At 41.4% G+C, this 24,230-nt stretch overlaps 1 protein-coding gene across 11 annotated transcripts in view; it reads left to right on the forward strand.

Annotated features, from left to right (window-relative positions):
* Window positions 1-24,230, forward strand: part of mast4 (microtubule associated serine/threonine kinase family member 4) — a 340,297-nt gene that overhangs the window by 236,871 nt on the left and 79,196 nt on the right. The window lies entirely within an intron of this gene.

The following is a 24,230-nucleotide window of genomic DNA, read 5'->3' on the forward strand; positions in this document are numbered from 1 at the left end:
CCACAATTCCAGTATATGTATTTTGTAAAACATGTTCATTCTGCTCAGCTCTTAATTGTTAAGGTCTTAGCCTTGTCTTGGTGATGTCATTCAGCAGAGGCAGAGCTGTATTAGCTGGGATGAGATGGGAAACAGAGGGCCATTTATCCCTTCTGATTAATATGAATGATTCCACTGGTATTATTCCTCTAGTTCTCTGGTCAATGTTTATCCCTCAACAATCAATTAAAACAGATCACCTGGTTATTTACTTGGTTGTTCTTTGGGGGGGTCTTGCTGTGAGTAAAATGGTTGTTACTTTTCCAACTCTTCAAAAATACTTATCTTACTGCAAGGCACCATTTGGTCATTCCTGCTGTTGTGAAAGATGCTATTGAAATGCAAGTGTGTTCCTTCATTTATAAGGGAAAGTTTTATTTGTCCTTTTTGTTGAACAATATCTTCCATAAAAGTCTCAGCTTTAAACTAGTTATGTTGTACTTCCAACAACATTTGTTAATGATATCCTAATCTATTATTATGATAAGGTTAACACCTAAGGTTCAAGTTTAACACATTTTTAAACCAGACTTGCATGTCATAAGTTGTTTTGAATAGAAATTGTAACAGTATATTTTGAATAAGTAAATTGCAAAATTGCATTCAGCTGTATCAGTCATGGAATACCTAGACCTTTTTTCTTTCATTAGTTTACATTTTTTGTGTGCTTTGTACAATTGTTTTCTTTTTAAATTCATTTTTGGGATTTGGGGGGTGTTGTTGACAAGGTCTGTATTTATCACCCATACCTAATTGCCCTTGATGATGATGAGCCACATTGATCTGCTGCAGTCCTACTGGTGAAGGTGTGCCCACAGTGCCGCTGGCAGTCAGTTCAGGAATTAGATCCAGGTCTTTTCAGGTCAGAATGATCTGTGATTTGGATGTGAACCTGCAGGTGGTGGTGTTCTGATGGCAAATGTTTAAATTAATGTCCTAGAAACAAAACACACCTGGTGTTTTATCTCAGTAACCCTGAAAAAGTCTTGTTGATGTACAAAGCCAAAGGTGAGATTGTGCTGGAGAGAGTGCAGAGGAAGTTCATCAGGATATTGCCTGGATTGGAGGACGACTTTATAACTGAAGAGTGATTGGATAGGCTGGGTTTGCTTTCCCTGGAACGAAGCAGGCTGATGGAACCTGACGGAGGTGTATAAAGTTATGGGAGGGACAGATAAGGTAGATCATCAGAATCTTAATCTGGGAGTGTCAAAAACAATAGGGCATAGGTTTAAGGTAAGAGGGAGGAGAGTTAAAGGGGATGTGAGGGGAAAGTGTTGATTGGCCAAATGGTCAGCATGGGCATGGTGGGACGAAGGGCCCATTTCTGTGACTCTGTATTCCTGTATCTGTTATCCATGAGTTTTGTTAGTTTAGCTGCCAACAAAGAAATAACCAATTCATTTATCTCCACTTGGTTTCATCCATTATCTCAGGACTCTGGATATTTTGTATTTATTTCATAATGGAGGCCCCCTGTCTTTAATTCTCCCTTTTGAATTGGATATCAGAAGCTTTTGTGAGAGCACTGATCTTATTTTCACTTTAGTTGCAAATTTCATAAATAAGACAAAACCATATTGGTCTTACGAATGATGCATTGTTATTGAGAGGTAATGACAGAGAAGTTAAACAGGTGGAGGTTGGGTAGGTTGGGAGTAATCCAACTCTTTGTATTTCATGGTGATGACTAAACTATTTCACATCGTTTCAGCAGATGATTTTGAAACTACTGGATACTGTCTGGGAAAACTTTTGAAATATAAATTATGTATGGCTCCCATGATGACATAGGTGCTTAAGGCAATGAGTGACTAAGCTACTCAGTTGCAGGCAGTTAATCTTCAATTCATGGTGGGTTATGTTATCTCTGGGTAGGGCAGAAGAATTGCAATTGACTTGTGTATTCTGAAATTGAGGAACAGATAGATAAGTAGGGTTCCTGCTCTCGACTGCTATTCAGCAACAGTAACTTCTATTATTGCTTTCATGTTAAAATATATCCCAAAGCCTTTACAGAGTTTACAGAACTGCAAATCTACCTGGATATTTTAATATGCTCCAAAAAAAAAGGAAAACCTAAACTCGCACCTTGGGCATGCTACAAACCTCCAGGTCCATGTGTGGTGGAGATGGAAGGATGGAAAAGACATACTGCAGCAGAAGAGGAATCTTAGCAGGAGAATATTACTAAGTGTTCGTAAACTACTAATAAGATAGGGCGCACTAAAATACAGCAGAACAGAGGCAGCTATAGAACCCTAGTCTTTAGTCTTGCTACCACTTCATGCAAATTTATTAGAATCAATTTTTGAAATTTGAGGATGATCTGCAATCTGACACCAAGGGGTAGGAGGTATCTTTAGGTTGGATAAATGGGTAATTAGTGATGGGTAAATGCTTACAGTTGTTTGTGGAACTGCTAGCAAAAGCCAGCCCTTGTTCTTTGGCAGAGAACTCCTGCAGATCCCAGCTCATCTTCACAAAGCACCTCCTTGGGACATAGCAATATTTCAGCACCTGGAAAAGTACATTAAATGGGCAGTAAGTGGCAAGCCAGTGATTGTTTGTTTCTTCTCCCAATTCCACCATTACAGAGTTCTATTCTGTAAGGCCTTGTGGACAACAGCATCAGCTTTACACAGTTAATGTGCTCAAAGATCTGTCCTCTGTGTATGTTGCTGTTACAAAGCCAGTACAAAAAAACACAGGTAGGCTGTGGGCTGGGTGTGGAATGTGAGAAAGGAGAGGTGAAAGCAATGACTAAGGTGGGAAAAGTGTTGGGTTGGCACATCAGAAGCAGCTGCTTGTCATGATCAAATTGGGAGGTTGGGGGGGGGGGGGGAACTGCTCATCAGCGTTGTGATTCAAGAGGGGGTTTGAAGTAGGGGTCCCTGAAAGGAGAGCCACTGTGAGGGGGAAGCCTTGAGGCAACAGTAGACTTACTGGAAGCTAGCCCCCATTGCCAGGCTGTTGTTGGGTCGGTCAACTCGAGGCAGGGCAGGTCTCTGGATTGTGGGGATGGCTTCCGCCTGAGCCCACACTGTCTGAGCCCATGCTTTCAGAAATGAAGGAACCAGAAGGAAAATCAGTCTTTGTGATCCTGTGGTAAGTCCACAAATTTATCCAAGAAGAATATTCGTAGAAATTCAGTGCTGTAGTCCACTAAAATTGGTACAGAGTGATCGAATTTCCAGGCCTTAACACATTGCATTTTCCAAGCTAACCACTTTGTGAAAATCATAGAAGACTATATATGCTGGAAATCTGAAATAAAAACAGAAAATGCTGGAAGCACTCAGCAGGTCTGGCAGCATCTGTGGAAAGAGAAACCGAGTTAGTGTTTCATCCTAAACCCTTTGTTAGATGAAGGGTTTTAGACCTGAAACATTAACTCTGTTTCTCTTTTCAAAGATGCTGCCAGACCTGCTGAGTGTTTCCAGCATTTTCTTTTTTTTTTATATAGCCACTTTGTGGCCTCTTTGGGTAATAATATTTCCCCAAGTGGAATGTTAAGCATTTCCGGCATTGTTGAATAGCTTTTGTGGTCATCCTCCAGATTAGTGGTAGTTGGCCAATGCAGAGTCCTGGTGAAGCAGCAAGCTATAAATATCAACCTGGGGAAGGTTGTTTATTTACTGCAGAAAACGCTCAGAGAATAGGAAGAGTCACCTCTGGCTAGGTCTGGTTGAATGTGGATGACCTGAGTCAGGTTTGTGTACGTGCGCGCGCGTGCACTGATTAAGAAGGATATCGGATCTGGCTGCAATAATTATTGGCAAATATCTTACGGCCACTCTCTATCTAGAATAGCCACCTGGGTGAAATGGTGGATGCTTGCACAACTTTCCCCAAGCTTTATAAGGAGTAGAGGAACAAGAAGTACTGCAACAAGAAGAATGTTCCCCTCTATAACCTTTTATCAATCTTAGATCAGTGGGTGGCATGATTGCTACCATGGTAATCAGTCACTTATCCCATTTGATTGATCTGCAATAATCTTGGTCCAATCTTTAGTCCTGCTTAGTTTTACAATAATCTTATTTGAATTTGTTAGATTTAAATTGGGGAATTTGAAAAGTTAATTATTTTAATTGAGGTACCTACAAATCAATGAGAAAGGCTGCATCTTGCCGGAAATAGCCAATGCTTCGAATTACATTGTATTGCTTTTCTGATTTTTTTTTAAAGTTTAGCTGGATTATGAAGCAAGTTGTATGAAAAATGGGAATTACAGCAACAGTAAAAGAATTGGTTGTCATCCTAAGGATTCAACTGTGGGTGATGGGCAGATGGAAATGGGAAAGGTGAACAAAGGGAGAGGGAACCTAGGTGGACCAGTAAGAATGGGAAGTGAACATAAGAAGTGTGTTACCTGAAATCGAACAATTCAATGTTCATTCCATAGGACTGTAGGCTACCCCCAGTGGAATGAGGTATTGTTCTTCCAGTTTGCGTTTGGTCTCACCATGGCAGTGGAGAAGGTGGAGGGCAAGCAGATCGACTTGGAAATGGGAAAGGGAGTTGAAGTGACGTACAACTGGAAGCTCAAGGTGGGCGTTGTGAATAGAGCACAGGTGCTTTGCAAAACGATGATAATCTATGCTTGGCCTCACTGGCATACAGGAGGCCACATCGAGAGCACTGAATGCAATAGATGAGGTTGGAGGTGGTGCATGTGAATCTCTGCATCACCTGGCCTGTTTCTACGCTGTACCACACTATGACTATAACACTGATGTGGCAACTCCTTTTAAAAGTACTTTCTCCTAAAGCAGGCTTTAGGGTAACAAAATGGATCTCGCAGATTCTAAATTTTCCACATTTTATAGTAAATTTTATGGTCATATGTGAAAAGTGCAAAGTCCAAATTTATTTGAAAGAGGTGCCAAAAGTTGTGGAGGGTAGTGACATTAAGTGAACAGTTTGGATTAGGTTTACAGGTACAATAGAACTCAGAAAATCTGGCACTCTTGGGACTTTGGTGCTGGAAGAGCAGATTTTCCAGACTATTGGATGTTACTCCAACTAAATACCTAAATGTACTTTTTGTTCAATTTATCTATATGTTATACAGAAGTATAATACATTTTCCAATGAATCTGATGGGTTTAATTGGAGCAGGAAATGTACAAGCGCACTAGATGCCAGCTCTAGCTGCAAACCTACCCACATTCCTGAGCCCTGGTTTTCCCCACCTCAGCCCCAGGTGTGGGCGCACACCCAGTCCACAATCCAGACCCTGACTCTGGTCATGCTCTGGACCTTTGGATTGAACCACACACCCTGCTTGCACTCTGATCCCCTGGCTCACATTCTGGACTAATGAGTGAGCCAGACACTGGAGCAGCAAGATTTCCAAGCAATCAGATGCCAGATTATAGTAGTTTTTACCGTACTAGTTTAGTCTGTCTGAAACAGTAGTCTCAATAATTGCAGCATTGGAATTAATTCTGGGAAGGTATTGGGAGGTCACTTGGGAAAAGTCGCCAGATCCTGATGGGAACTACACTTGATTGAATTTTGACTGGACTTTTTCAATCCTCTGTAGATATGCAAATTATGCCAGTAAACTGACAGGCAGCCAACTTCTGACCTTTGTTCAAGAGAGGAGATGATGATGAATCTGGTAATCACAGACCACTTAGTTTAATATTGGTTGTCACTTAGGATTTTGAAATCAAATTTGTTAGCATCTGAAGAAGAATGAGATAATCAAGGCAGACCAGTGTGGATTTGCTGGAGAAGTCTTTTTGACAGCTGTATTCCTTGTTCATTTTGCTGAACTTGTGACAGTGGTATGAGAAGAAAATGCAATAAATGATTTATAGTTTGAGTTGCATATGAATTTGCATAGTGATTTTCAGTGCATGTTCCATAAGGTACCCTGGAGGGGCTTGCAGTCCAGGCCGTGTACTTGCAAGGATAAAAGGTTAGTTAACATACACAAAACAAAGAGTAGAAGGGTAATACACATTCCTTGGTTATTAGGAGGATTGAAAGTTATCTCTGTAGGTATTCAATACAAGATTTTGATCTAGTGGTAGAAAGTTTATCAGAATTTGCTAACAAATTTAATCAGTTAGCCAACATAGAAAGTCCACCAAGGACTATGAGAGAGTGTATACAAGTTGCAGGGTTGAGATATATATACACATACATGCACATACATACTGTACAGGTTAATTTAATATGGCTTAATGTGAGAAACTATTGGGATAATAAACTAGGAATGAAAAGATATTGCATTGGTTGAGCAGAAACTTTGTGTTTTGGATGAGATATTTTGTGTTTCTGTGTAGAAATATGGAGAACAAGACAATAATAAGTCAGTTGTGTTTTAAAAGGTGTTTAAAATTATGAAGGATTTTGATAGCGATGGTGGGGTGGCTGGTGTGAGTGTAGGTGAGGGCCAGATCGAAGACAATTTGACCCAATTGCTTTAACCTGATCTTCTGCCACTAAGATGCTGTAAAAGTTGCATCTGCATTGTTGGATCTTTTGTATCTGTGCTATAGTACAGTAAGGTTATGATCTGATGGTCTTGCATCAGTTTGTTTGAATGGCTGGGCAGTAACGATGAATATTTACTTTGCTGATACCTTGTCGCCTGCTATCAGCTGATCTAGTTAATGCAAAACCAAGGGAAAGGCTTTACTGCTTTTTATATTTGTAATTGAAGAGTACAGCCCCTTATTCAGAATTTATTGATTAATCTTCTGTTGTTGCACTATTTACTTCCACAAGGCTTCCTGCAGCAATATGAGCAAAGCTTCTGCCTTTTTCCCTTTGTTTTTTCCCCTTGGCTTGCATCACAAGTCAGTCAGATCTTTTGGGGTAGCTGGAGTGTTGGCCATTATCCATTTTAAACTGAGCTAGCTTGAATCATTTAATGACAGAATGAAAACTGTCCAACTGAAGTAGATTGGGAAATGGTGATGAGCTTGCACTACTATTTAAAACTGTGTCATGGGATTTTCCTTTTGCAAAGGCATAACATTTCCTTCTCAATATACAATTAATGCACTTTTGACTATGATGTTAGTCTCCCCTCTGAGGTGTTCACTCACAATGTCACTTGCTCTTCTCTACTCCTCCCATTCATTCCTTGCCTTAATACTTACCTGTACTCCGAGTCATTCTCCTATTTCTTCCCAAGCATGGCTCACTATTTCTCAAATTATGCCTCATGTTTCTTGGTTATTAGCATGAAGATAACATTAGCAGTTTTTATCACTTGTGTTTTCTGGTTGCATTCATGTCAAATAATCTCTCAAAGGAATAATCAACCTTTTTTTATTATAAAATGTTGGCAGGGTCTTAAATTGGTTTTCTATCCATTGCCTATGAGTGACAAAGAAAGTTAGAGGAATCCTTGCCATTCTTCCAATAGTAAAATTGTCCTGGTCACTCTGGTGATTTTCTTGTAACCTGGGAGACTTGGGTATACTTATTGACAGACTTACTCCAGAAAACTTTAGAACTTGGGTCATTGTGTTATTACATGGGGAAGACACTGCAGAAACAGACTATTCAGCTCAACCTGTCAATGCCAGTGTTGTGCTCCACTCAAATCTCCTCCTGTCTTTCCTCATCTATATTTATCAAGATAACTGGCTGTTCCATTCTTCCTCGTGTGCTGGTCTGGTCTGGTCTCTCCTCAAATGCTTTGCACTTTTCACTTCAACCACACTCTGTGGTAGAGAGTTCTACATTATCACCACTCTCTTTATAAAGTACCTTCTAAATTCCCTGGTGGATTTCTTGGAGAAAATCCCGTATCGATGGCCTCCAGTTATGCTCTTCCCTACAACTGCATCCGCACTACCAAAAGTCTTGATCATTTTAAAGACTTCTGTTCTTAAATGTGTGCATAACTGAGTTAAAAGATAGACATGCTGCTAGGTTTTTTGTTTAGACTTAAGATAATAACACACATGCTGGAAATCATAAAAAAACATAAAACATTGAGAACACTCATCAAGTCCACACCATTTGTGGGGAGAAAAACTGAGTTTTAACATTTGCAGGTCAAAAATCTTTCACTAGAACCAGAAGTTGTTTGAGATGTAATGATTTTAACCGATGCAGAACAGAAGCAGGAAGTAGCAACAGAATAAGTTCTGTGATAGAGTGGAAAGCAAGAGTGAGTGAATGGCAAAAAGAATGGGGTTGCAAGGCTAAAGGAATGTGTTGCTGGGACAAGCAAGAACAAGAAACCTTCAGCCCCTCGATGTGCTAGAACACATTTCAGTAAATGAACTTTTGAACCATAAAGTGCGAAGCACAGAAGCTGGTTTACGCTTTACACACAGCAAGGGATATTGACCAGATAATCATTTTTAGTTATCCTGAATGAGCAATAAAAGTCAGTTAGGACACTGCCCTTCTTCAGAAAACTGCTTGAATATTTTGCATCTACCTGACAGGGATGGCGGTTTAGTACTCTTTCAACAGTACGGTCCCCACTTACTGCTGCACAGAAGTAGCAGCATATCTTTTGTGCTGAGGGCCCTGGGGTTGGATTTAAACCCAGAACATAGAACATTACAGCAAGGTACTGGCCCCTTGACCCATGATGTCGTGCCAACATTTTATCCTGCTCTAATATCTATCTATCCCTTCCCTCCCACATAGCCCTCCATTTTTCTATAATTCATGTGGCTATCTAAGAGTCTCTTAAATGTCCCTAGTGTATCTGCCCTCACAACCTCTGCTGGCAGTGTGTTCCACACACCCACCACTCTGTGTAAAAAAAAAACTACCTCTGACGTTCCCCTTGTATCCTTCCTCCAATTACCTTAAAATTACGCCCCCTCGTGTTACCCATTTTCACCCTGAGTTGAACCTTCTGACTTGACTGAGGATGTGACTGGGTGAGTTGTTGAGAGGAACAAAAGATGGCTTCAGAAAAGGCAGAGAAACAGGAAAGCATGAAAGCTTGGAAAATTTCACAGGTGAGGTATTAATTATGTGCTGCATGATGGCTAATATTTTCTCAGAGAGCTCTGTATGCTTCAGACGTGTGCATGAGACCATGGAAGTACAAGCTGGAAGTTCCATTGGTCACAAGGCCAGCTGTAAGGCACCAAGTGCATTTTGGAATCAGTATAATGATTAAAAATTCAGTCCCTCAGGGCTTAAAATATGTGCTATAAATTTAAAATTCCAGGTTGAGGGGTTAAGAACAAGAAAGATTTGTAAAATTCAGACTCCCTAAATAGTTGGGGTAAGGTATGATTTGAATAAAATCTTCAGGACAGTGAAGGATTGAAATAAGGTAAGTAAGCATTGTCTGTCTGTCTATCAACTCCACATGGATCAATTAGGTTTTTCAGATCTATGGCGAGAGTGTGTGACCTAAACTGTAATGCAATAAACACAGCTCAGCATTATGCTGGTAGAAATAAGATCCAATAATTTTGCAAATAAGCATGATTCTGCAAGGCTCTTGGCAGAGGTACAAGCCAATTGTGGGACAATAATTCCAAGATGCTCAATACTTGAGATAATCCTGTGCATCCATCAATAAATATGGAAATTGATACTTCAATAGAAGATTCTTGCATCCTAAGACTGCCTGTCACCAACTCCATTAAATATGACATCAAAGTTTGATGCAGACTGGATAAGTTTCGGACATTTGGTAGGGAGCAAGTTGGCAATGGTGCCCAAGGGATTTTGTGATGGGAGCGAAAGATGGTGTCTTCAGTCATTCCAGAATTTAGTTGGAGGAAATTTCTGCTCATCCAGTATCAGATGTTGGAAAAGCAGGAAGATGACTTAGAAATAGCTGGAGTAGTTTGGGGAAAAATCTCTTTGATACGTGACAATAAGCTGTTTTTGTGTGATGATGATAAGGGAATATTTCACCTGTGATCAAAAGGAAATGCTTGCCCTTGTTGGTGAAGATAAAATTGCAACATTACCAACACTTTGTATCCAGCATTCCCTCTTCCATATAAAAATATTACAACTAATTGTTCTCATAGATTGATGTACGATATGTCTTGGATATGATAAACGTTATGGGCTTTGAATGTGACTATCAGCAGTTTAATGATCTGCAACTATTCTACACTGGTTAACTAGTGCATTGTACGTTGATTAATGTTGCCAGTCCCTACTGAGTTCTTAGCAGGAGATGCAGTGAAGACATCCGTTAATAGTAGAGAGAACCATTAAATCTGCTGAACTCTCAGATAAATTAGGAGGCTGTGGATATTTTTCATTTTTTAAAATAACCTTTCCTAATGGTTTTTCATTAGTATGCAGATGGGTTAATGCATCACATCTCAGGATACATATCTTTCATTAATGGTTATCTTAATGACATAAACTTCGAAGGTAAAAAGAGAATAGTTCTAATGGAAGTGGTGATGTGTTGTAGCACAGTTGGTTAACTGATAGAGATTGCATAGTTTATGTTGTGTGCTTGACAGTTCAATTTATATATTTCTTGGAGGGAATTCTTATAAATAAGTTGTATGCATAATTAGCTCTGCCTTTCATTTTGGATTAGAAACTCTTTATATGATCATTTTAGAATGCTATCATGCATCAGTTGACAGAAACATTTCCATTGTGTATTGTCTTTGACATGCAGTCCAATGTTATCAGCTGCACTCAGCTAGAATTCTCTCAGATAAAATGACTATAGATTTGCAGTTTATCAAAAAGCAGTAACAGTGTTGTAAAATTATAATGCACTTTTACATTGGAAACCAAGTTTGAAATCTGAAATGCTGGATATATCAATAAAAATATTCAAAGATGCCAAGTAAGTATTTGCTGCATTGTTTCTCCCTTGAGGTAGCATAGTTCATTACCTGCTGACATTGTTCATTACTTGCCAAATGCTTGACTGGCACATAGGCTTCTCATTCACAGCTGAAACATCCAAGCTAATTACTGCAGAGCTAACGCATTCTGAGATTAAACTACATTACAGCCAACGATATCCAGTAACAGCAGGACTTTGGCAGAAAGTGAAGACTATCCCATATGGAGTAAAAATTATCTGCAAGATTCTTCTGTTTAAGTACCAATTTCTGTATTTATTGATGGATGCTCAATATTATCTCAAGTGCTGAATGTCTTGGGATTGTTGCCCCACAATTGGCTTGTACCTCTGCCAAGAGCATAGTGGAAATTATACTTATCTGTAAAATTTATTAGGTCTTGTTTCTAATAACATAATGCTGAGCGATTTTTCTTTTTGCATTACAGTTTAGATTGCATAAATATGAGAAATCTAATTGACCCATGTGGAGTTAAAATGCAGGCAGGTGGAAGCCATCCAACAATGCTTGCTTACCTTATTTCAGTCCTTCACTTTTTGACAATTTTGTTCAAGTTGTACCTTTAAGTCTGAACTTCACAAATTTTTCTTGTTTGTAAATCCCTCAGCCTAGAACTTGAATCTCATAAACTTGTACTTTAAGCTCGAAAGGATTGAATTTTAGCACAGAACTGATCCCAAAAGGTAATTGGTGCCTTTTAGCAGGCCATACAACCGTTAATAGTAGTTGCATAAACATTTAGCTTCATAGCAGTAGTGTAGTTGCATAAGCCTCATGTGCACATGCCTGAAGTGCACAGAGCATTCTGAGAAAACATCAGTCATTATACAACACACAATTAACACCCCACCTGTGAAATTGGTTACCCAGCAATGTGAACCACACCCAGGTCAAGCCCACACCTGTGTTATTTTACCTGTGCTAACTTTGTTGGGGAGTCATCAGGAGCAGAGTTTATTTCAGGCAGCCACATTGAGGCTTGGAGTTGTAATGTCACTCAACCCTTGCAAAAACAAAGCACGCTTTTGTTGGATCCTCACTGGGTCTTCACACAACTGAAGCTAGATGAGGGAGAACAAAGCCAGAAGAGATCAGTAGAGGAGAGGGGAAGGGTTCTGCCCAAACGGGCCTATCCCCAAGGATCTTCCAGGAGCCACACTCCTACTTTAGCGTATCTAAAGAACAGTACTTCCAGACGATAAGATTTTCTAATGCTGTGCTGGCAGGGATCTGTCATCTTGGACCCATGCTTGGAGAGTTTTAAAGGCAAGCCCCACTGCTGCATTGAACACCCTTGTTTCTGGATCACTCCAAAAGACCAAGGTATTAGCTGATACATGCCTCAGACGGCATCCAATGCTGTTTACAAGATCTCATGGATGTTGATTGTCCAAGGAGAAGAGAATTCTTTTAATTCATTTATGAGATGTGGCTATTGTTGGCATGGATTTTTGCCCCTCTAACTGAGACACATGGTATACACCAGCTCCACAGCCTGGAATTATCTAGACACCAAGATGTTCAAGGACTTTCATCTCCATATCCTGGCTGAGGAATGATCTCTGAACACTGCTGACTTTGGAATATCCAGAGCATCTCCATGTGCTTGGCTGATCCTATAAAGAAACTAAGGTATGTTTCAGAGAGAGTGAAGATAAGTTGAACTGTAACCTTGGAGCACAGCTTCAACCAGGACTTGCCTGTGTTTCTTTGCAGACCTCCAGTAGTTTGGGGCTTAAGGTGGCTACCCTGCTACCAGTAATGCTGCCTACCTCTACACTGCACCAGTGAACTCCTCAGCAAGGCAGCTGAAATCCCTGCTGACTTCCCAGTCTGAGGGTTAGAAAACTGGCTGCTTAATCTGTGCCAGGTTCAATCTGCTCCAAATGCAGTGACCTTATCATCACTGGGAAACGTTGGTTGTCTAGAGAATGATAAGTGAATCCTTTTGATGTACTTTAGTTGCTTTAAATGCATTTAATTGTTTTTAAGTGTCACTTTTGTGTTTTAAATTTTAAACTTTTAAGTAATTTTAATTACTTTATTATTGTATTTAGAAAGGCACGGCATTATGTTTTTTGACAAGGTAACTTAGAAAGTTGATGAAGGCAGACCAGTAGACATGGTATACATGAACTTGAGTAAGGCTTTTGCCAAGGTCCTGCATGGTAGACTGGTCTAGAAGCTTAAGGCACAGGGGATCTGAGGCGTGTTGGCAACTTGGATCCAAAATTGTCTTGGTGCTAGGAGGCAGAGAGTGGTGGTGGATCGGCATTTTCCTGACTGGAAGTCTTTAGCAAGTGGTGTACTGCAGGGATCGGTGCTGGAACCATTGTTCTTTGTAATATATATGACTTGGATGAGAATGTAGGTAGTATGATTGGTAAATTTACAGATGACACAAAGATTGGTGGAGTTGTCGATAACAAAGAAGGCTGTCTAAGGATACAGCAGGATGTAGATTAGCTCGGAAGCTGACCGATCGGTGGCAGATGGAATTTGATCCTGACGAGTATGAGGTAATGTGCTTTGGCATCACAGTCGGCTTGGACCAGGTGGGCCGAAAGGGTCAATTTTAGTGTTGTACAATTCTGACTCTAAATGGTCAGAGACTGAACAGCATTGGTGTTCAGAGGGATCTGAGTGACGTTGTACGTGAATCCCTTGTAAGTTAATGTGCACATACAGCAAGCAATATGCTGGCCTTCATTGCAAGAGTATTTGAATAAAGGAGTAAAGATGTTCTACTGCAATTGTAAATTGGTTTATTATTGTCACGTGCACTGAGGTACAGCAAAAAAAAACTTTGATTTGCATGCCATCCATACAGATCATCTCATTAGAACAGTGCATTGAGGTAGTACAAGGGAAAGCAATAACAGAATGCAAAATAAAGTGTTACAGTTACAGAGAAAGTGCAGTGCAGGCAAACAATAAGGTGCAAGGCCATAACGAGGCAGCTTGTGAGGTTTAGTGTCCAGCTTATCGTGCAAGGGGACTGTTCAATAGTCTTATAAAGTGGGATAAAAGCTGACCTTGAGCCTGGTGGTATGTGCTTTCAGGCTTTTGTATCTTCTGCCCGATGGGAGAGGGGAGAAAAGAGAATGTCCTGGGTGGGTGGGGTCTTGATTATGTTGGCTGCTTTACCAAGGCAGTGAGAGGTATAGACAGAGTCCATGGAGGGGAGGCTGGTTTCTGTGATGTGCTCTGCTGAGCTGTGTCCACAACTCTCTGCTGTTTCTTGCAGTTGCCATACCAAGCCGTGATGCATCTGGATAGGATGCTCTCTATGGTGCATCTATAAAACTTGCTGATGGCCAAAGGGGACATACTGAATTTCCTTAGCTTCCTGAGGAAGCAGAGGCGCTGGTGAACTTTCTTGACCGTGGCATCTATGATGTGGTTGGACGAGGACAGGTTATTGGTGATGTTAACTCCTAGGAACTTGAAGCTCTCAACTCTCTTGGCACCAGCACCTACCCACCTACCCACCCCCCCCCCCCCACCAAACCTTCCTGAAGTCAATAACCAGCTCTTTTGTTTTGCTGATATTGAGGGAAGGGTTGTTGTCATGACACCATGCCACTAGGCTCTCTATCTCCTTCCTGTACTCAGACTCATCGTTATTTAAGATTCGGCCCACTACGGTATTATTATCTGCAAACATGTAGATGGAGTTGGAGCAGAATCTGGCCACACAGTCATGAATGTATAAGGAGTAGAGTCGGGGGTTGAGGACGCAGGCTTGTGGGGCACCAGTGTTGAGGATAACCGTGCTTGAGGTGTTGTGTCTATCCTTACTGATCCCAGAGGAAACCCACATGGTCACAGGGAGAACGTGCAAACTCCATGCTGACAGCACAGGAAGTCAGGATCGAACCTGGGGTGCAGCTCTTTCAGCTGTGTCTCTGTGCTACCCTTTGAATCTTCGGAATTCTCTCTCCAAGAGAGCTGTGGAGGCTCAGTCATCAATTAAATTCAGGATGGAGGTCGACATATCTTGTGATATAATGGAAATCAAGGGATGTTGAATTAGTGCAAGAAAGTGTGCCAGAGGTGGAAGATCAGCCAACATCTTACTGAATAATAGCACTGGCGTGAAGGCTGAATGGCCTACATGCACTTTTATTTCCTACACTTTATAGTTTACTGGTTATTTTCTTGTGTTTAATCATCAAAAACACTTTGCAAGTATTCAATTCCAGTGACAGCTTTGAGAGCCGGGGCAAGGTGGGACCTTGCCCTCTGTCAAAGCCATTGTTCAGACAGCCCGCACTGCCTTCTGGCATGCTGAGGAGCCAGGCTGCTGATGAAAGCCAGTGTCTGAGACCGCACTGGAACAAACATTGCAACCCATAGGCAGGTGGACAGTGGTCCCGTGCCAGTGGAAAATTGGTACTACTGTTTTGGCCATTTAGAACTTAAATGCAGCACCTAACTCTGCTTTGTGAGCTGTGAAGGCCATCTTAATCCACATTTCTATGTCTGTAGTTAAGACTGAAGGGTCTAGAAAGTCAACCCATAATATAATATTTATGTGCAGTTTTCTTGACCAAATTTTGTGCATAGCTATTCTATTGATGTCTTTTTTTCAGAATCAGATTTATTAGCACTGACGTATGTCTTGAAATTTGTTGTTTTGTGGCAGCAATACAGTGCAAGACATAAAGATTACTATAAGTTACAAAAAAAAAGTGCAAAAGAGGAATAACGAGGTAGTATTCATGGGTTCACGGGCTGTTCCTGAAATGTTGAGTGTGGGTCTTCAGGCTCCTGTACCTTCTCCCTGATGGTAGTAACGTGAAGAGGGCATGTTCTGGGTGGTGAGGGTCCTTAATGATGCCGCTTTTTTTGAGGCACTGCCTCTTGAAGATGTTCTTGATGGTGGGAAGGGTGATGTGCATGATGGAGCTAGCTGAGTGTACAACCCTCTGCAGCCTCTCTCAATCCTGCACATTGGAGCCTCCATACCAGGCAGTGATGCCACCAGTGAGAATGCTCTCCACTGTACATCTGTAGAAATTTGCAAATCTTTGGTGACGTACCGAATCTCCTCAAACTCCTAATGAAGTAGAGCCACTGGTGTGTCTCCTTCATGATTGCATCAATGTGTTGGGCCCAAGATGGATCCTCTGAGATGTTGGTGCCCAAGAACTTGAAGCTGCTCACCCTTTCCACCGCTGACCCCTCAATGAAAACTGTTGTGTCTTCTCCTGACATCCCCTTCCTGAAGTCCACAATAAATTCCTTGGTCTTGCTGATGTTGAGTGCGAGGTTGTTGTTGCAACACCACTCAACCAGCCAATCTTTCTCACTCCTGTACGCTGCCTCATCGCTACCTGAGATTCTGCCAACAACAGTGATGTCCTCAGTGAATTTATAGATGGCATTTGAGCTGTGCCTAGCCATACCATCATGAGTGTAGAGAGAGTAGAATGGTGGGCATCCTTGAGATTGTCAGTGAGGAGGAGATGTTTCTACCGATCCACACTGACTGTGGTCTCCTGATAAGGAAGTCGAGGATCCAGTTGCAGAGGGAGGTACAGAGGCCCAGGTTTTGAAGCTTTTTGGTTAGTACTGAGGGGATGATGGTGTTGAACACCAAGCTGTAATCGATAAACAGCAGCCTGACGTACATGTTGCTGTTGTATTGGTGCTCCAAAGCCGAATGGAGAGCCAGTGAGCTTGCGTCCGCTGTAGACCTGTGTGACTGTAGGTAAACTGCAGCAGGTCCATGTCCTCACTCAGGCAGGAGTTAATTCTAGCCAGGACCAACCTCTCAAAGCACTTCTTCACAGTAGATGTGAGTGCTACCAGGCAATAGTAGTTGAGGCTGCCCACCCTGCTCTTCTTGGGCATCGGTATGATTGATGCCCTTTTGAAGCAAGTGGGAACCTCCAACTGCAGCAGTGAGAGGTTGAAGATGTCCTTGAACACTCCAGCCAGTTGGTCGGCACAGATTTTCAGTACTCTGCCAGGTACACCGTCTAGGCCTGACAACTTGCGAGGGTTCACCCTCTTGAAGGATGTTCTGATGTTGGCCTCTGAGACAGAGATCACAAGGTTGCCAGATGCTGTGGGGATTCGCACAGGTGTGGTATTATTCTCCCTTTCAAAGCGTGCATTAAAGGCGTTGAGCTCATTGGGGAGTGAAGCATTACTGCCATTTATGCTGTTATGTTTCGCCTTATAGGAGGTAATGGCATGCAAACCCTTCCACAGCTGTCGTGTGTCTGTAACTTCACATGGAATTGTCTTTTTGCTCTCAGGATGGCCTTCCGTAGGTCGTACCTGGACTTCTTGTAGGGTTCTGGATTGCTGGTCTTGAACACCACAGATCTAGCCCTCAGCAGACTGCGAATCTCCTGGTTCATCCAGGGCTTCGGTTTGGGAAAACTGGGTATGTTCTTGACAGCACACACTCGTCCAGGCAGGTCTTGATGAGGTCGGTGACGGCCATGGCATATTCATTCAGATCTGAAGGTGAATCTCTGAATATGGTCCATACCTTTGCAGTGCTCACCACTGGTGCTGCAGTCTTCAGTCTCTGCCTAAATGTCAGGAGTCGAAGTACATCACGCAATCAAGCTTGGCTCAAACGCAGCGTGGACAGTCTTCCTAGACGCAAGCCTTTATTGCACATGTAAAGCCTGCCTCGGCTAATAAGGGACCTGCCCAACTGGGTCCCAGCCAAGTACTTGGACACTGGGAATCCATTTCAAGTAGGTCCTCTACCTTTTAAAAAAAAATTTGCCCTTTTGACAGTTACACTTTGTTCTCCCGAAACCCTTCAACCCCCTTCCCTGATGCAATTCTCAAGGTCCCAGTTGTATTTCTTTTGACCCTTCCTTTAGCCTCCTCACCGCCCCCCCGCACCAACTTTCCTCCTCACCGCCCTCCTTCCCCCCCGCACCAACTTCCCTCCTCAGCGCCCCTCCCCCACACCAACTTCCCTCCTCACCACCCCTCCCCCCACGCACCAACTTCCCTCCTCAGCGCCCCCTCCTCCTCCCCCCCCCCCCCCCCCCCCCCCCCCCCCCCCCCCCCCCCCCCCCCCCCCCGCACCAACTTTCCTCCTCCCTCTTTCCCCATGGCCTAGGACTGAGCACATTAGTCAAGTTAGACAGATTCTGTAGCCTCGTACTGTAGAATTTTGCAACAGCAGGCCTTTGATTAAAGATATCCTTTGGCTGGCCATTTAATGGGTCTTTCCAGGCAGTGAAGAATTTCCAGTGCAAGGTTCCACTGAGGAGTCCTATCTGTAAATACACTGGTAGGAGCACAGGGATTTAATTTAGCTCTGCTGTAAAATTTCACCGAGGGAGCGAATTCCTTTTATGCGCTCAGGCTAATGACCTTTTCTCCTTGACTCCTGGAATATGCCTGCATGATTGGCAGTGCTGAGTGAATGAATAGCAAAGGTCACTGGTTTACATACACAAACCACTCTCTGCTGAAATAATAACGTGTTAGACTGCACTTGAGTGTTTTAACAGGTGGGCTTGTTTCTTGGCTATCTACACTTGAAGATATTATTGATTTTCATGGAAAATCTGGAAGTTTGCAGCCCAAAATTAAAGGTGTGCTCACAGTATACACTTCCTTCATTAGAATGGAAAGATTGAAGTTCTACCTGTAGACTGTAAAGTTTCAGTAAAATACTTGGATGAGCCTTGTTGTACTGTCACCTACTAGGCCACAGAGAAAGAACTCGGCTGTAGAATTATACTGGGAAGCACTTTTATTTTGGTCAGATTGGTCGGAGTGGATCAATTGGCCACTTGCCATGCTGTCCAACCAGTGTATTTCAGAAAATGATGAAAGCTTGTACAATGCAGTATTTTCACCACCTCATTCAAAAGCATGCAATCTCCTGACCTACTTTACGTTCCTGTTAGTGCCATAATTTTCCTGTATGCATTTACTACTTACACATGTCGTGTTAATATTTTTGCTCCTATTTAGTATTGCTGTTGACCATTTTGTTTACTAGAACTTGCATTTTCAAGGTTCTTGCATTCAACTATGCTATTCAATAACTTCTCACTGAGCATTTATCCTCATCTCTTGATTCTCTTTCCAATTATCTAAATGCTACATTAGTTTGGATCTGCCATTTCCACTAATGTGTCCTTCTAAAGTCTTCCACGATCCATCGTGATGTTTAAACAAGCTCCTCTCTATCCTCGGGTCTGTTTGATGTTGCTAGCCACCAACGTTCCCTGCAATTTGCAAATTTTTGTTACCCATACAATGAAAACACCAGTAAGTCCAGTTTGTGCTCCCAGCATTTACCCTTCTCCAGAACAGTTTAAAAAGAGAAGGACTCCAGCTCAGACCAGGACAAGGCCAGGCTGTAGAATCTTGTTTCACCAACTGTCTGCTTGACAGCTTTCATCAGCAAAGAACATGGCCGTTAGATATCCCTTGCTGCCTTGTGTTCACCCTCTGAAGTCCCTCGGTAAGATTTACCTGCCTGTGCGTGCTCACTGCATTACATAGTTTTCACTCCAGAGGCAGGAGTAGTTCTGAGGCATCGGTTGTGCAGCTCATTTTCTCTCAACTTTGTCCTTTCATTTTGGCCAGTGGACACTCCAGTCCTCATCAATATTTAGTTTAATCGGAATGGTAAAAAATTGGAGTGTGGGAAAGTCACAGTGATTCCATGTTTACAGTTCTGAGTTACCTAATCTTTCTGATTTGCCTATCATTTTGCTATTTTATTTCCTTCCAGGTTAATCAGATTATCTCCTTAAATACAATCATTACTATCATTGCACACTGCATTAAGTTATAACACTTGTGGCAAATTCTGTGTATCAGTCACTTCTCATATCTCGCATACGTGTATTAGATGTGAAAGTAGCATTTATTCCCATGATGGAATTGCACCTTTTACTTTGCTTTTTCAAGGCAACATTGTCTCAGATTCTTTTTGGCATGGAGATAGTTGTGGTGCCAGTATTTTACAGATATTATTCAATGGAATGTTCATGTGCTTTTGGGGAAATGCAGAAGAGTTTCTACACTTAAATAATTTAGTAAGCAATTTATTTTGTCTGAAATGAAATGGTTAACTTCCAGATCTAGATTTTTTCTTCTTAATTTTCAGCTTGAGCAAACATTAATGAGTTAAGTAATCTTTTAAATTTTATCAGTAGATTAGACATTTACAAATAAGAGTTCCTCCAATATTTCTGGTTAATCTTTAACAACCTTCCAGTCGATCTGCATTTCTTATTAAGAGTAAATTCTTTTGAAGATAAATTCATTTCTTGGTTCTTTGATCTGTAGATCGATGACATTTTATGTTAAGTGGCAGGAATGCATAGTCTAGTTTAGGGCACACTGACTGACAAAGGTAATGGAAAGTTTCACTAAATTTACCCTTTCTGATATCTCCTTTCTTAAGGTAAGAAGATTGCTGTTGCACAGTTTTCTGTGTCTGTAAGGAGCATGCAATGCTTCTATTGGGTCATTATTTAAACCTCTGCCAGTTAAGGTGCTAATAATCAGAGAATGGGATTTTAGGAAGATATAGTTAATGCATGCCAAATTATATCCATAATACTGTTCCAGTAACTGATGCATACAATAGACAATCCTCCCTTCATTTGGCTGAATGTGAAGTATGCCCTGTGCAAGACTTTTCCAAGATTGCCATTGGCACATGGATGAATTCCAAGAATAAATCTGAGAAATGTCTTCTTCAAACTAGACCCATTTTAGAGGCTTATTTTTGTCACTTGGTGTGCTCTACATTCCCTGCTCTTCTGATGGTCGCTTGTAACAGCTGCTTTATTTTCATATCTAAGTTATCCTTTCGGGATTAATTCTTATGCTTGACAGACAGGATTATGGATGACTGCAGAATATGTGGAAACAAACAGGTTATAATGAGGAAGGAAGAAAAAGTTAATTGGCCCAGGTTGGGTGGGGAAATATTGGCTGCTGCCTGCCTACCTGCCAATGTTTTCCCGTGGTACCATGGTTTACTGAAGAAGTATGGAAGTTAAGGGCAGCTGTTTGTGGTATTTTTGCTGATTGCGCTCTGGCACTGGACTTGGGGTGTGCAAGCTTGCACAAGTCATCCTCCAATTGCAGCAAGGGATTCTCTTGGGTAACCTGGTACCAGGTTTGACTGGGCACACTGCCTCTCTATTGATTTCGGTAGAGACGAATGGCTGCAAGGGACTGGAGAGCATTGACATTTTTTAATTGTTGGTTTATTAAAGTTTTTAAGTACTTCACTGAGTGCTTTCCAATTTAAAAAAAAAATTGGATCTTTTAGATGTTTCAGGCAGATGCATTCAATGCTTTCAGTACTTGCCTGAAGAGGCAAGGCCTAACTGGCTATCTGAGTCTTATTTAGCTGTTTAAAGATGGGGCTTATTCTGCCCCAACTTCACCAGTGTGATCCCATTGCATTGCCCCAGGGCCCTTACATTGAGGAGAGCTTCAGTGTGACAAATGAAGCCAACTTCACTCAGCAAGTTACCTTTGGGTAAACTACACAAGATGGCCAGACCACCATCTTTCTCACCATCACCATCAATGGCATATCCTGGGCTCAGAGTACAATTTCTGGTAGGCAAAATTGCAACATCAACACTCACCTGTCTTCAGAATTTAGTCAAAGTTGAAAGGTTCCATGCAGATGCATTTTAAAAACTCAGATTATAAATGAAGCAAAGCACATGTGAAATAAGCTGATTTTATTAGAATAAGAGTTATTTATATTATTTGAAAATATTAAGTCTATTTGATTTCTACCAGGGTTGCCTTGCTTTCAGCTACAAAGGAAGGGGAAGTAAAAATCAAAAATGAAAATATTTTCTTTGCCAGCAGGGATTCATTTTTTTGTTGGGCTTGAAGCTGCTATAGAAGCTGGTTTAATTGGATAACTCTTGCCAACAAAAACAGCAGTGGCTGTGTGTGTTTATTGATCTATGAAGTAATTGTTGCTTTCATCTTTGCTTATTATAGTGGTTAAGTTAGCCCTCGAATACTTCGCAATTGAAGATGCACAACAAACCAGCAATTTAATTTCACTGTAATTATTATTATCACTGTGTTCAGTTACACCAATTTTGTCCTGCACCCCAGCCAGTATGTCAGGAAAGATGTATTGTCTCAGAGTGGGTGCAGGCTGCTGCTGAGGTCTAAAGGGGTACACTTTGGGTAGTGGTTGCAGAAATTTGGGCTGTGTTCCCTTTAATAAAGAAAACTGAATGTTCTGATTGAAATGCTTAAAATGGACTCTTCCTGTTCACGTTCAACTCAGCAGCTGTTTGAATTTCCAAACCCATCGCAGAGACCACCTGCATGTAACATTATCCATCTATGCTTCCCAGAATCACGGAATTGTAACAGTGCTGAAGAAGGCCATTAGGCCCATCAAGTCTGTGCTAGCTGTGTTGAGCTATCCCAGCAATTCCATTACTACTTTCCCCTGACTTCAGCAAATTATTTTCTCTCAGGTGCTTATCCAATTCTCTTTTGAAGGCATTGATTCAATCTGCATCGATTATCCTTACAAACAGAGAATTCTAGATCCCAACTATACTCCTTTTTTTCCTTCATGCCCCCCCCCCCTTGTATTCTTTGCCCACAATTTTAAATCTGTATCTCTTGGTTCTTGAGTGTTCCACTAATGGGAACCATTCCTTTTAATTTACTCAAATTAAAGTAATTGTCATTTTGTCCACCTCCATCAGATCTCCTCTCAACCACCTTTGCTCCTGCCTCAACTTGTCTGCTTCTGAAACTCTTCCCTGGCCAGCAACTCACCTTCCACCATCTGAGACTATCTAAATCTCTGCTATCTCTATGTCATGCTCAGTCATCCAGCACTCATGTGCTTGCTGATTTAAATTGATCCCCCATTTCCCAATCCTTCTGAAATTCTCATCCTTGAGTTCAGATTCCTTTATAAACTTTCCCTTCCTGTTTCTTATAACCCCCTTCAGCCTATTGCATTCAGAGAACTCTGCATTCCTTCAAATCTGGTGCATTCTCCCACTCTGTCACATAGTCGACACCCATTCCTTCAGCAGTCTGGAATTGCCTGCTGAAACACCTTTGACCCCCCTACCTCTTTTGTGCTTTTAAGTCCTGCCTTAAAGCCAAGCTCTTCCTTGTATCCCTTTTCTTTTAACTTGGTGTCAATTTTGTCTGACTGTTCTCATGTCAATCACCCTGAAATATTTTATATCTTTATCGGTCTATGTAATTGTAACCTACAACTACATAAGACTGATAAAGATATAAAATAAGTTTGCCCTCCAGATCAAGAAGTTGGAGGAAATTGCCTGTTTTGGCAAGAGTAGTTATTCTTCTCGTACTCAAAGTGAGCTGTGTTTTATTTTTTGAAATGAGATTATTCTTGGCAACCCACCATCAAACTCGAGCCTCTAACTTATTAAGAAATCCAAATAAGTACTTTCTGCTTAGCTGACATAGTGCACAAGTCTCCAACCTGCATATTTGCATAAGCTCAGAGAACCCATGTGGCAAGAACCAAAGCCACGTAAATAGAGCTGTAACCAACCAAAGGCAAGCAGTTTTCCAGGACAGTGCTTGCCACTGCTTCTCTGGTAAGACTTTATCTGATTGACTTCAGTGGAGAAAATCTACTAAATGACTGGTACACCTCTCAATGAACCAGGCTGAGTCTAATTGATCAGTCAGGTTACTATATTAGCCATGACCATCACTTAACTTTGCTGCAGACCTACCTGAATAGGTATGAAATTAATGACACTGCTGAACAGGATCATTTCTATTGATATTTCTTGGAGTTATGCAATCCTCACTCTACCCAACTTCCTTCAGTCTAATGTTATTTGTCATTAGACTGGATAACTGTGAATGCAGGAATTAAAACAGAAAATGCTGGAAGTACTTGCATGTCGGGTAACAGCTATGGAAAGAGAAACCCCGAGTTAACGTTTCAGGTCCATGACCATTCAAAATCCTTCATTTGACAAAGGGTCATGGACCTGAAACATACACTGTATATGCAGAAAGAGAAAGAGTTAAACCTGTTGAGGGATTCTAGAATTTTCTATTTTTATTTCAGAATTCTGGCATCTGCAGTTTTCTTCACTTTCATTTTCAAGGCAAGTCGGGCTCATAACTGATGGACATCGTTATCAAAGGATATTGTGATAAGCAATTTGCCATAAGCTGTATTAAAATTATCTTGCTGAACACAATATGAGGTGGTAAAATTGCCCATCAGTGGGAGGTGGGATGAGAAATTGTTGTTGAAACTTCATCTCCAACTAGTAAACTAATCTAGTTCGGCAGCATTGACTGGATAAATGAGTGCGTTCATGTACCCAGTCCTCGGGTAATGCTTTCCACCAGCTCTATTCCCGAGCCTCA

The sequence above is a fragment of the Pristis pectinata genome, chromosome 7 (genome assembly GCF_009764475.1).
Source record: "Pristis pectinata isolate sPriPec2 chromosome 7, sPriPec2.1.pri, whole genome shotgun sequence".
Lineage (NCBI taxonomy): Eukaryota > Metazoa > Chordata > Chondrichthyes > Rhinopristiformes > Pristidae > Pristis > Pristis pectinata.